The sequence below is a fragment of the Hyperoodon ampullatus genome (assembly GCF_949752795.1).
Source record: "Hyperoodon ampullatus genome assembly, chromosome: 18".
Taxonomy (NCBI): domain Eukaryota; kingdom Metazoa; phylum Chordata; class Mammalia; order Artiodactyla; family Ziphiidae; genus Hyperoodon; species Hyperoodon ampullatus.
Genome location: NC_136931.1, coordinates 34,085,100 through 34,098,942, shown reverse-complemented (window position 1 = coordinate 34,098,942; position 13,843 = coordinate 34,085,100).

The following is a 13,843-nucleotide window of genomic DNA, read 5'->3' as shown; positions in this document are numbered from 1 at the left end:
CTTGCCTCTTCGGCAGCTCCAGAGTTTTCCCGGACTCCCTCCCGGCTAGCTGTGGCGCATTAGCCCCCTTCAGGCTGAGTTCTCACCGCCAGCCCCAGTCCTCTCCCTGCGCTCTGACCGAAGCCCGAGCCTCAGCTTCCAGCGCCGCCCGCCCCGGCGGGCGAGCAGACAAGCCTCTCGGGCTGGTGAGTGCCGCTCGGCACCGATCCTCTGTGCGGGAATCTCTCCGCTTTGCCCTACCCAGGTATGTGGGGAGTTTCTTGCCTTTTGGGAGGTCTGGGGTCTTCTGCCAGCGTTCAGTAGGTGTTCTGTAGGAGTTGTTCCACGTGTAGCTGTATTTCTGGTGTATCCGTGGGGAGGAAGGTGATCTCCGCGTCTTACTCTTCCGCCATCTTACCCGGAAGTTCCATAAATTCACTCTTAATATCAGTTTATCATTTTAATTTCCATAGGATCTCTAGTGAGGTACCTGCTTTCATTCCTAATATTGGTAATTTGTAGTTTCTTTATTCTTGATCATTCTGCCTAGAGGTGTATTGGTTTTATGGATCTTTTTAAGATTTATGTTTCCTTGATTTCTTAAAAATTGTTTTTCTATTGTATTGATTTCTGCCTTAATCTTTATTATTTCCTTTCTTCTACTTTGGTTTAATTTTCTCTCCTTTTTCTAGTTTTTTTAAGGTAGAAGCTAAGGTCATTAATTTGAGACCTTTCTTTTTTTCTAACGTCAGCACCCTGGGGTCCATCGAGTCATATGGCACAAGATGCAGGACTTGTAGCACAACCCAGACTTGGGGTAGAGCCCCTTCTTGCTTTGGACCTCACTTAAGACTAGCATCCTTCCGCATAACCCAATGGATGGGCAGGAGCCGTCTTCCCAAGTGTGGGAGGATGCTGCCTCCAATATCCAAACACGTCCTCCAAGCATCGGGCTTCTTTCTCAGTGACAGGAGGTACACGGTACCATCCTTTTTCCTTTACTTTAGAGGGGATGTTCCACTGCTCCAGATAACCCTTAAAAACTTTGCAGATGCATACCTCGGAATCCTTTCCTTCTCATCCTTTGGAAAGCATGTATCTTATGAGGCATGCAGAAGACTTGCCTCTTCTTTCTCACCTGATCCAATTGACATGACATCATTGAGACAGGGAACTAATGTCAGGTTCTGGGAAGTGTCCTGATGATTTAGGTCATTTTAGACTGTATTATGACAGAAATCAGAATTACCATATTCCAGGGCCAGGCTGTAAGTGTATGCTATTTTTCATTGGATGTAAAGACATTCTCATCTGAGATGGGTAGGTGTACTGGGTTGAATGGTGGTCCCTCCTTGCCCCTGTCCAAAAGATATGTCCACTTGGAACCTATAAACTTGACCCCATTTGGAATAAGGGTCTTTGCAGATGTCATTAAGGTTTCAAGATAAGATCATCTTGGGTTCGGGTGGGCCCTAGATCCAATGATAAATGTCCTGAGAAGAGAAGAGAAGACACACAGGGAGAAGGTGATGTGAAGACGGAGGCAGAGACTAGAGTGATGCGTCTACAAGCCGAGGAGTGCCAAGGATGCCAGCAGGCACCAGAAGCTGGAAGACACAAGGAAGGATGCTCCCCTGAAGTTTACAGAGGGAGCACGGCCCTGTGCATACCTTGGTTTCAGACTTCTCTCCTCCAGAACTGTGAGAGGATACGTTTCAATTGTTTTAAGCCACCAAGTTGTGATAATTTGTTAGGGCAGCCCCAGCAAACTAACACAGTGTGGATTTGCTAGATCAGAGACTGCAAAGCTCATACCCGAGGTTGTGTTAAGCTGCCCTAGTAAATATACCCCATTTGGCACAGGAACTGAAATTCAGCTACTGCCTGCTTGAGCCTTTCCCCCACCATCTGCAAGGATAGTTCTGGCATCTCTACTTCATTTAATGTGAGACATCACTTTTTCCAAGCTTTTAAGAGCCATCTCAGCTGTGTATTAGACCCAGGGTGTTAGATCCTATGTGAAAGGAGAGGGCTCCCTTATCAACAAACGATCCCTTAACCAGCATTGTATTCTTTTTTTTTTTTTTTTTGCAGTACACGGGCCTCTCCCTGTTGTGGCCTCTCTGGTTGTGGAGCACAGGCTCCAGATGCACAGGCTCAGCGGCCATGGCTCACGGGCCCAGCCGCTCCGCGGCATGTGGGATCTTCCTGGACTGGGGCACGAACCCGTGTCCCTTGCATCGGCAGGTGGATTCTCAACCACTGCGCCACCAGGGAAGCCCCCAGCATTGTATTCTGTGTATTTCATCCAGCGTTGTAACCAGCATCCTCAGGATCCACCCCTGGGCACACTTTGCCAGTCCTGCTGGGACCCGTTCATGGGGTCTTTCAACTCCTTTGGCTTTTCAACCCCATGTTCCCTTTGCAAGCCTGGCACAGTTGAGTCATGCTGAGATTTGACCCTAGGAATTTTCTGAAGGTCAGCAGATCGTTAGGAGGACCAGCACTGTCTTATAAGCCCCATTCGAGGCTTTTCCAATAGTCTCCACACCAGGGGGAGTGGGCCACTTCTGCAGATGCAGAGGCTTCAAAGTTCTCCAGTGCATAGACTCAGAGGACCCTAGCCCAAGTTTCAGAGTCCTAAATCTTCCTTTTCAGGGTCCCGACTTTGGTGTAGAAAACTTGCCTAGGCTGAGAACTGAGATTTCTCTGCATTTCAGTTCCTGGTGGTCAGCTTCCTCTGCCCATAAAACTGTCGAGGGGGATCCCGGTCTTTCATGGTTTGCTCTACCTTGTGACTGATCACCCCGAGCCTGGCTTTTTGAGCATCAGTGGTGCTCATCAATGGGCTCCCGGTTCCATAGTCTAAGTCCTTTTCCTTCCATACTGCTCCAACATCAGGGCTCTTGCATGAGGCACTGCACCCCATCCACATGTGTTCCATGCCCCAGGGGACCCACAGGCGGGAGTCTTGGTAACCGCGCTGCTACCGCATGCTCCAGACAATTCTCCACTCCTGCCGATGATGGGGTCATCATGCTAGCTGGCTCGCGACTGCAGAATTCCATTCCCTGAGCCTGTTTCTGAGGACCACTCCTGGTCCCAACTCTGCTGGCTCAGCTTCCCTAGAAGCAGAGCCTGAGATGAGAATTCAGGAGCACAGGATTAATGAAGAGGGTTCTCTTCCAGAAAAAACCTGTAAGGGAGGGAATCAAGCAGGATAATCGTGGAGAAAGAGCAGGACAAGGAGGTAACCTCAGTGCAGCCCATTCTTGTCAGAGCCACAGATCAGATGGTAGGGAGCTCTAGACCATAAATCACACTGCAGCTGTCCTCCCTCAAGACCAGAGTCTTCTTTTTTTTTTTAAATTATTTATTTATGGCTGTGTTGGGTCTTTGTTTCCGTGCGAGGGCTTTCTCCAGTTGTGGCAAGTGGGGGCCACTCTTCATTGCGGTGCACGAGCCTCTCACTATCGCGGCCTCTCTTGTTGAGGAGCACAGACGCGCAGGTTCAGTAGTTGTGGCTCACAGGCCCAGTTGCTGCGCGGCATGTGGGATCTTCCCAGACCAGGGCTCGAACCCTTGTCCCCTGCATTGGCAGGCAGATTCTCAACCACTGCACCACCAGGGAAGCCCAAGACCAGAGTCTTTTGCACCTCCTGTTCGCCAGTCATGTGCTATGGGCTGCCCTTGCCACGTGCTGGGGTTCAACTTCCAGGGCAAGGACCTCCCATCAGCTGAAGGCAATTCTCCAGAAAAGGGGCCACTGGGGGCCGTTACCAGCCTACCTCATAGCAGCTGGGGTCCAGAAAGGGGCTCTGGGCTGCCGGGGTCCAGAAATCTGCATCCCAGAGATCTCAGCTAATTCCAAGCTAGCATCATTTAAGACTAATTGTTCCACGAGGTGGCGTCTATTGTATTCTTGGAACGCACAACTCTATAATGATGATGAATTTTTTCCAGCAATGTTTCTGATAGTTTACAGAGCATGCACTCCTAAATTAACAGCACACCATGGTGATTGTTTGGTCTTCAAAATAATTTTATCCCCTCCATTCTCTAGCCCAGAGTTATTGATGTTTAGATGTGCGTGTGCAGGGGGTGTTTTAACGCAAACCTAGCACTACCACTCTAATAAATGCTTGGAGGGTGTTGTTAAAAGATTAAACTATATTCTGAACCATAAGATCAATTAATGTCAATGATCATGCACATTAGTCATCAAACTTACTGTTGGAAGTTGTGACTGGAGAACCACTGCTCAAGTAATAACAAAGGACAGCAGGCCCTTGTTTCTACCTGCTAAAGAGTCATCACCATGTGGCATTATATAAATGTAGTTTCAGCTCACTTTGCCCTAGTTTTGAAATTCCACAATTCTTTTTAAAAAAATATTTATCTATTTGGCTCTGCAGGGTCTTTGTTGCGGCACCTGGGATCTTCGTTGCTGCGTGTGGGATCTTTTTTTGTTGCGGCATGTGTGAGGAATCTCGTTCCCTGACCACGGATAGAACGTGGGCCCCCTGCATTGGGAGCGAGGCGCCTTAGCTACTGGACCACCAGGGAAGTCCCTTGAAATTCCACAATTCTTGATTAATTGCTGCTGTTGGGCTGCATCCCGCAGGCCTGCAAGCCTTGTAGTTGTCCAGCCTGAAGACCTAAGAGCGAGCCCGGGAACAGTGAGAGAGACAGCAATGGTTTATTGGACAGGGCATCTGAAGCAAGGTCCTGGGGTGACACCATGTACAGCAGACAGCAGGCGGGACACGGCAGCAATCTTCACTACATGAGGGAGAAGGAGGCTACCGTTTATAGGGGGAATTGACATCAGGTTGGCTCATCAGTTGCCATGGAAACCAGAGGCTGGGGCAGGGGCGAGCATGTAGGCAGTTACTGATTAAGCCCGATAATTAAGAAGATTGGAGAGGCCTGTGAGTGAAGCAGGGCCTGGTCGAGCAGGGGATGTACAGAGAACAAGAGAACAGCCATCTTGAGTGGCCTGACCACACGGTTGTTTTACTAGAGGGGAGTTTCAAACTTTGTATGTAACATTGAGACATTATTGTTTTTCATATTACATGATTTCAAAACCACATCATTCTAATTCATTTCAAATACAACATGTGACATTGTCTAATACTTTTCTAGATTTGTCTTTCATGTTTAGCTTCTTAATCTGGTGGGAGTTTATTTCTATACACAATGTGAGGTAGGGATTTGACTTTTTTTCTTTCCAAATGAAGAGCCAGATGTCACGATCTCATGTACTGAAAACTCCGTCATTTTCCTGATTTTTCTCTATATACATGTGTCTCTTTCTGGACTTTCTATTCTGTTTCTTTGGTTTCTTTGTATAATCCCATCTGCTTCATGCTTTTTTAAATACTTCATGGTCTGTTTTCATATTTGGTAGAACAAATACCCAAATTATTTTGTTTCTTTTTCAAATTGTTCCTGGTTATTCTCTTGCATTTTCTTTTTCAAATGAAATTTAGCTTGGGCTTGTCCAGTTCCTTTTAAAACTCCTGTAAGGATAGTGATTGGGATGGTAGTGAATTTATAGTTTAATTTGAGAAGATCTGACATTTTTACAATATTGACTATTTCCATCCAGGTCTATGGTTGTGCCTTTCCATTTATTCAGGTCTTCTTTTATGGCCCACAGTAAATTTTTATAGTTTTCTTCTCATAGTCCTGAACATTTCTTGGTAGGTTTATTCCCAGGTATTTTATGTTTTTTGTTTTCATTGTGAATGAAACTGGAGGGTCTCTGGGATTGTACTTATGTCACCACAGAATTCTTTAGGTTTGGTGAAATGTCTCTAGCTCCAAGTGAAAGGGGCTGTACCTCCACTTGGCAAATTAGAGGGTGAGATTGCCCGTAGAAGTGGGTTCACTTTCTTTAGTGTGCAGTCCTTGGCTTTTGACCTGAAATGTCACTGCAGCCTCCTGTCTGATGCACAGGGACAGGCGGCTCCATCGGCTCCAATGAAGACCAATTCTGAACACGGTTATCTTACTAATTTCTCTCCCGATCGCTTCACCCCTTGCTTTCTGTGTTTGTTTCCTCTGAGCCCAAGGTTATTTGGGGTCTTTTTTTCTTTTCTCAGTGGCTCTAGCTCTGGTGGTTTTCATTGTGGTTTCCTCGGCTGCTTCTGAGCCTCTCGTTCTCTCCTGTTGGGCTCCTGTCAACCTCACCGCATCTGCTTCCCATCTTCCAGGAACTGTGGACAAGTTCTTGTTTCTGCAGGCTGGTGACGGATTCACTCTTTCTTTTTCTTTCTTTTTTTTTTTTCTGCGGCACGTGGGCCTCTCACCACTGTGGCCTCTCCCGCTGCGGAGCACAGGCTCTGGAGGCGCAGGCTCAGCAGCCATGGCCCACAGGCCCAGCCGCTCCGCGGCATGTGGGATCTTCCCGGACCGGGGCACGAACCCGTGTCCCCTGCATTGGCAGGCGGACTCTCAACCACTGCGCCACCAGGGAAGCCCCACTCTTTCTTTTTAAAATACGACTTTTCTTTTCAGGGATTTGGGGCAGGAGGACAGGGAGATGGGAATGCTTAGCTTGTCTTCTGAATCCTATTGTTTTGTGTGTTCGTTTTTCTTAAGTCAGGAGAATCTGAGATATGCTTTCATGGTGACACAGAGCACGGAACAGTGAAGATGCAGGGAAGAGGTGATAAATGATATGGTGCGGTCCCCTGGGGAGCTTGAGGGTCTGAGCTCAAAGGTCGGGGTTGGTTTCGGACAGGCAGGGTGGGTCAAGGGCAGCCACAGGTATAGGTGTGCCCGCAGGTTTGATGGCAGAACATGAACTGTGTTCTCATGGATTCCTTCTGTTTTTCTTGAGGGCCAGGACGTGAGGTTATCGTGGGGAGAGGAAGAGGGTTGCAGAGAGCAGCCAAGGGGTTCTGGGAGAAGGGAATGTTTGAAATCGTCACTGCGCAAAGCATGAGAGGGAGTCGAATGGGGAAACAGGCTTCCTGGATTGTGCTGGAACCAGCCCTCGGATCGGAGGTCCAGCCCAGAGGCGCTGCCCCTGGCCAGTCCTCAGTCCCTCTGAGGAGGGCGTGGGTTTGGAAGCCGGAGAACTTGGGAGGGACCTGGTTAACCTTTTCCACTTGTGTTTTTCTTCACAGACCCAAGCGGACCAGGACTCAGAAGGCCTGGGTTCAAATCCTCCTGTTACCTCTTGGAAGCTGTGAGACACTGGGAACATTGTCCCCTTTTCTTGTTCGCTGCTGTTTGGAGGTCATGGTGACACTGACCTCATGGGGTGGCTGTGAATGACACAGGTCATGGCATGGCATGTTCAAAAATTCGGGGGACATTGTAGTGAATTGGGCTGTAATGACACTTAGAGCCGTAGCATTCCTTTCTAGTATAAAAAACATTGCTGAGGTTGAATCTGGGAAAAGCCAGATGGCAATGGGTAATAATGTTGCCCTCTGGTTAAACTGTGACACTGACTCTTTTTTTTTTTTTTTTTTTTTTTGCCGTACACGGGCCTCTCACTGTTGTGGCCTCTCCCGTTGCGGAGCACAGGCTCCGGACGTGCAGGCTCAGCGGCCATGGCTCACGGGCCCAGCCGCTCCGTGGCATGTGGGATCTTCCTGGACCGGGTCACGAACCCGTGTCCCCTGCATCGGCAGGCGGACTCTCAACCACTGCGCCACCAGGGAAGCCCGACACTGACTCTTATTTCCACCTACTCTGAGTCACTTTCCCCTAACTCCTTAGTGTCCCCTCCACTCCATCAGGTCCAGTTCTTCCTTCCTCCACTTACAGATCTGTCATCTACATCTTCAGGGCATTTTCTTAGACACTTGGGGCTGGAAGGGACACAGGGGGTCTTCCTACTGATACTGATGCTCTCATAATTCTCCTGTCCCTGGCGACCTCCTTTAACGTGGAAGCCTCTCGGGGCTGGGTTCCTTTGGAAGATAAGCTGAGCAATTTCAACCCAAGCCGAAGGCCGTGCCGCCTTGTAAACAGCATTTCTGTTCCGGACAGCGTGGGTTCCCCTCTCAGGCAACCACAGATTCCGCCGACCCCTAGGTGGGTGTCTGTGGGGGGCACCCAGGCCTGCACCTGTGTGTCCACCCGACAGGATCTGGCTGATCTGTGGTGACAGGACCTTGTCTGCTTTGGGCATAACTAACCTTATCCACAGAACCTTTTCTCTCCGTAGTTTTAGATCTGGAGAGGGCTCCAGAATAAACGTTCCCAGATAAGTTAGGAGCATTGCTGGCTGTGTCTGCACTTCATTCCTAGAAAGCAGAAGCTGTTCAAACAGAAGTTGGTGCAATCGGCAGGGAAGGTGGGGTTTTGGACAGCACAATCTGCAGCTTCTGCGGGTGCGGCTTGTCTGCACCAAGCCTGACCACGGGGTGGGACTCCCTGCAGTGTCGCTGGGGAAGCTAAGACTTCCCCAGAGGAAGCAGAACGCTGTGCCCAGTGCAGGCAAGTTGGAAAACTTCAATGTGTGATTCGTTCTCCCCCCAAATTCCTCTTTTCCCCTTATTTAATTTTTTTTCCAGAAAACGTGTGATTTTATATGCTTTTCTCTGCATGTATTAAACAAATTGCACAGCTGAATAGCTTTTCTTAAAACCTGGACATTCACCAAAAAGAAGTTTGCCAGCACAGACAATTAAGCTTTCTTCTTTGAACAATGGAGTGACTGACTGGCACATTTGAAATGCAAGCCTGTTTTTTTTTATTCCACTGTTCATCCTTCAAGCTGATAAACAGCAACAATGGGAAACAGCTGGGACAGGAAAACATTTGAGTTTGTATTTTCAAAGCAAGCAAGAAAGAAACCCGTCAGTGTGGGCCAGATCCCGTCTTCCGCTTAAGGGCGAGCCGGCATTTGGGGAGGGAAAAATACTATACATATTTCTAATCAAACATTACATATTTATTAATGTGCAGCTGGTGCATTGTATTCCGAGGGGTGTGGGGGGGTCTCCCCTCCCCCACCCCATCCGCCTTGTCCCTCTAATGCGTCTTGTCTGGCAGGCTGGTATTGTTCTGTAACTGACATTGTAAGAATCCAGAGCTCCGTACATTTAACAGGAGTCGTGGAGACAGTTGCTCTCTGAGCAGTTTGGGTCCCTGTGACGTAGGTGCCATCTGAGCCTCAGTTTCTGTGCTGGGAGCCGGACAGGTGGGCAATGGATGTATTTTTAGGCAGGTGCATCGGCGATACTGTATACGGGGATGCCCCCAGCACCTTTGCCGTCACCCCACACCACACACCAGGGTCCCTTCTGTGAACGCCGTGCCTCCTGCCCACGTGTCTGTGTCCCTTCTAAACGTGGGAGCAAATTTCTTTTGATGCTCATGGAGATTAAACTTGCCGTGCATTTCATTGGGAGCAAGGGTTGCATCTGTTCATTAGGGGAGGAGGCTCACCTTGTCAATTTCCATCAAGCGCTGGCACGAGAGATCACTTTATCATCATTTGTCAGCAACCTCGACAGGTTTTACTCAGCTTTGATTCCTCCCGGGCCCTGCTGTCATAACTTCATTGGCTTTATGGTAGCAGCTGGGCTCCCTTGTGTAATCGTCTAATAGGTCGACTTTGCCTTAATATTGGTGATACGTTAAATGCAAAAGAACGCGGAAGAGAGGCTAAAACGTTCAACTCCAGACAAGCCATACAGTCCTGCAACAACCCCAGCTCCACCCTAAACTCATGGCCCCATCCATCTTTAGAAATCCCATTATAATGAGTAACGGAGGGAGGGAATCGGTCTCCTAGAGCTTGGAAACATTGGAGCTGAGATTTCAGCCTCCCTCTGGTCTTGTGACCCAGAAGAATTTAGGAGGGGAGGGTGGAAAGGGTTCTCAGCCAGGGGTTGGGTGGGTGCACTTGGCTGCTGGGGCCCAGCTGTGGCCTCCGTCTTCTTATCTGTTTACGAGGGGAGTGAGTTAAGGCTCTCGTACTGGGGCCAGGCAGCAGTGGAGATGAGGGGGCAGGCCGGGAATTGTGGCAAGCTGGAGGGCACTACCACTGCTCGTCTGCAGCTGAATATTGCCAGGGGTGAATGAAAGCCTGGCAGACCTAGACGTTTAGATTTTTAAAGAGGAACCGGAATTCTGAATTTTTATGTCAACTGTTTTAACTTTTCATGTTGGCGTTGAATTAAAACAAATTTTAAAACCCCGCTCTGTCGATAAAATAAAGTGTCTGCTGGCTTTGATTAAGTATGATGATGACGATGAATGACAGCTAACATTGCTGAGTGCTTGTCACGTACCAGGGACTGTTTTAGACAGGTTTTATCCTCACAACAATGCTGTGAGACAGGTAGTGATGCTATCCCTGCTTTACAGGTGAGGAAGTGGAAGCACTGTAAGTAACTCGTCCAAGGTAACTGTCCTTGCCGTCCAGCTTATCAGGTAATTTACTTCCTGGAACTTGGAGATGTACTGACAAGGGACTCTGGGCCTGTGTGGAAATATGGATTGTGCCTGAAGATAGATCTCCCGGTAGAGGCCAACTTATTTCAGTGTTCCATTTAGAAAAAAACCCCACGCTGTCCTTTTAAGAAAAACACCTCTTTTCTGAAATTTTCCACCTCTATGTTATCACTGTCCTTCAGAATCCTGGGATTTCCTTAAGTATCAGGGAATAACCATGTTAATTTTGAAGTTGCAGGGCAGAGGTTAAAGGATGTGCTTATGATTTCTTGACTTTATCAAGACATACTCTTATTCACAGCCTAGAACTCCTTCTTAGGTTTGATGAAAACTCCAATTGTCTGTTCTGCTCCTGATAACACAGCCCTTGGAAAGCCTGACTGGACGTTTACCTGAAACTTATTAGATCCTTAATAAACATTTGCGGGATGGATGTTTGGTGAATTAAAAATCTGAATGTAGGGTGTTTTGAATAAGGATTACTTTCTTTTTATTTTTTGGCCTCTGACCATGCTTCATTTTTTCCCGTTATCTCTGGTTGTCATTTTTGGCACTTATTCTCACAGACCAACGTACACGTGTACATCCACTTACCTGTGATTCAACACACACCCTAGCATGCACGATGCTTACATGGGGACGGATGTATACGTGTGCACACACATTCATGTAGTCCAACACAAATGTGTGCACACTTACATGTGGCCCAACACATACATGTGCAAATCCACGTATGTATGTGCGGTTCGATATACATATGCACACACGTGGTTCAACATGTCGATGTGCACATGCTTACATGTGATTCGACATCCATGTGTGTGACATGCTTGGAGTGGTTCAGAGACACCTGTGAGGTGGGAGTTTCATTGTATCCGTGATTGATCCTGAATCCTGCCCAGGCTTAGAAGTGATGCAATAAGCTTCCCTTGCACAGGGGAGAGGGTAGGGAGTTCTTCCTGTTCCTCACCTGAGCCAGCATCTGTGGCTCCCCCAGCGAATGTCTGATGTTGGCTGATATGCAACATTCCCAGAGGGTGGTGGAAAATATTTCCTGGCCGGTGTAACATTTCCCGGAGAGCGCTTCGGCTGTACACAGTTCCACCCAGTGAGTCCATCAGGGGAGACCTGTCCCCATCTTGTAGGAGGGCAGATGAAAGGAGGCGGGGTTTTCTGGGGTGTGATGTGGAGGTGGATCACACAGGGGGTGTCCTCTGTGACCAAGGGTGCCTGTAAACTCACGCAATGCAGTGGGTGCCTACACACGTGTGCAGGCCACTATGGGACACCTTAGTGTCCCATAGTGGGAATTCATTGGGGATGAAGGAGGGTCCCCCAGACAGGTGTGATGTGCCCTCTGCTGGCTTGACCAGGGAACAGTGGCAGGCTCGTGCTGAACAGGGGTTCACACCTGCCTGCGAACCCCGCATCAGGAGGCTGGTTTGAGAATGGTGTTATCTTCCTGGGGAAGCCGAGGTGGGTCAGAGCCTTGTGGACTGGGGGCCATTATCCTTTCACCGAGACTGGCATTTCATTCCAGGGACGTTGTGGAGGACCTGTCTTTTTGTAAAGAAGTGGCTGATATCCAGGCAGGTGGCAGATTTTATTAGACTCAGACTGTGGAAGTTGGCAGGGTTGGGGATGAGGGGGCTCCTGTCCCTCTAAACCCACTTCCAAGGCAAGGATGGAGAAATGGAAGCAGGGGCTGATGAGGAGGGGACAATAACTGAGGATAATAATACTTGTGGATAAATGCAATTTGAGCACTGACTGTATACATTTCTGAGCTAGGTGCTTCTCATAGATAATTTCTAATCCTGACAACGACTCCATGAGTCGATATCGTTAACACGTAGGTCCATTTTTCAGATGATGTTAACAGGCTCAGAGACGCCAAATCAACCCATGCAAGTTTACACAGCGTGGACATGCAGAATCAGTTTTTAAAGTCAGGACTCCATGACCCCAAAGCCCTTTTCTGTCCCCAGAAGAACCACCTTCGATGCTCCCCACCGCTGAAGGCTGGGGCGTCCTCCCAAGGGATCTGCCCCTCCTGTTCCCTGGTTCTGAAGGCTGGCGGCTGGCGGAAGAGAAAACGTAGCTCAGCTACCAGTCCTGCTCAGGACCCCAGAAGCCAGAGTTGTCCCTCTACTGTTTGGGGAGGGTGGGCGGGCGAACGCAACCTTTTCCAATACTTTGTCATTTCTAGGAGGAGAGAAGTGGGGAGAGGCCTTTGCGTGCGGTCCGGCGTTCAAGGTTATCCAGATAGCTCGGGGCCTCATTTGCATGGCGGGGCGGTGCTGCGAATGCTCAAGCGGAGCTGGCCGGCGGGGCCACGCAGATAAGGTCTGGAGGCCCAAGTTTCGGGGTTGTTCTTGCATTATCACCGGCTTCCTTAAGCTCGGATGAATATGTAAATCCTCCCCCGCCGCCGCCTTGTTCCGCAGTAATGGGGACCGCCTCCGCCGCCGCAATTCCGAGGGTAAAATTGATTAATATTTGTTTTCAAAATGACACGCGGTGATGTATGGGCCCTTTTACAACTTAAATTAATACTTTAAAGAGATGAATGGTCTCTACAGAGGGTGTTAAAGTTCAAGCCCAGGGAATTTGCATATTTATATTACAGCCAACTGATAGTAATTGTGGGAACGGGCTGTAATGCTGTTCGTTTGTCATTTTCAGCGGGGTGTGCTGCAGCCTGGGACCTCATTAACTCCCGAAGCCTCAGCCCCTCCGCCCCGCAGGACACGGGCTGGCGGCTGGGCACTGAGGGCCTGTGTCCAGGCCACAGTCCGGCCTCCTGGTTCCCCAGAGGCTGAGCCCCCCTCAGGCCTGGGCGCCTGTTTTGTGGGGCAAAGACACACAGGCAGGGGTGAAGACAGGTGCCTTGCGCCTATAGACCCACGCCCTGTTGGTCTTAAATCTGTCCGCAGTGGAGCCGGAGTCTGACCCCTTCTCAGCATCTGTGATGCCCTCCCATCCACAGCCACCTTCCGCTCTCACCACGGTCCTGCCGTCCTGCCGTCCTTCCGTCTTAGTGAAGGGTCTCCCAGAGACAAGGGTTTGGGGGCGAGTGGTTTCTCTCGGAGGTGATCCAGGAAGCGATGGCAGGGAAGAGAAGGAAGACCCTAGGGGTACGTTATCAAGCAGGTGACCTTCATGGGCACCTGGGGTGCAGTCCTGCTGGGGCACGGGGAGGGGGGCGGAGCTGTAGGGGGAGCTTCCAGAGTGTCTCACCCGTGGATGAGGAAGCTGGCGTATTTACCTACAGCTTCATTTGTCACTGACTGAGGGCTGCTTTTTGGGTAATTCCCAGTACCTCCTGCCCTCTAAGTGCTGGTTGCAGAAGCCACAGACAGTCACAGGTGTGGTCACTGAAGCCACAGCCTGGACTAGAACCCTGCATGGTCGGGGAAGGGCAGCCCCTCCTAAC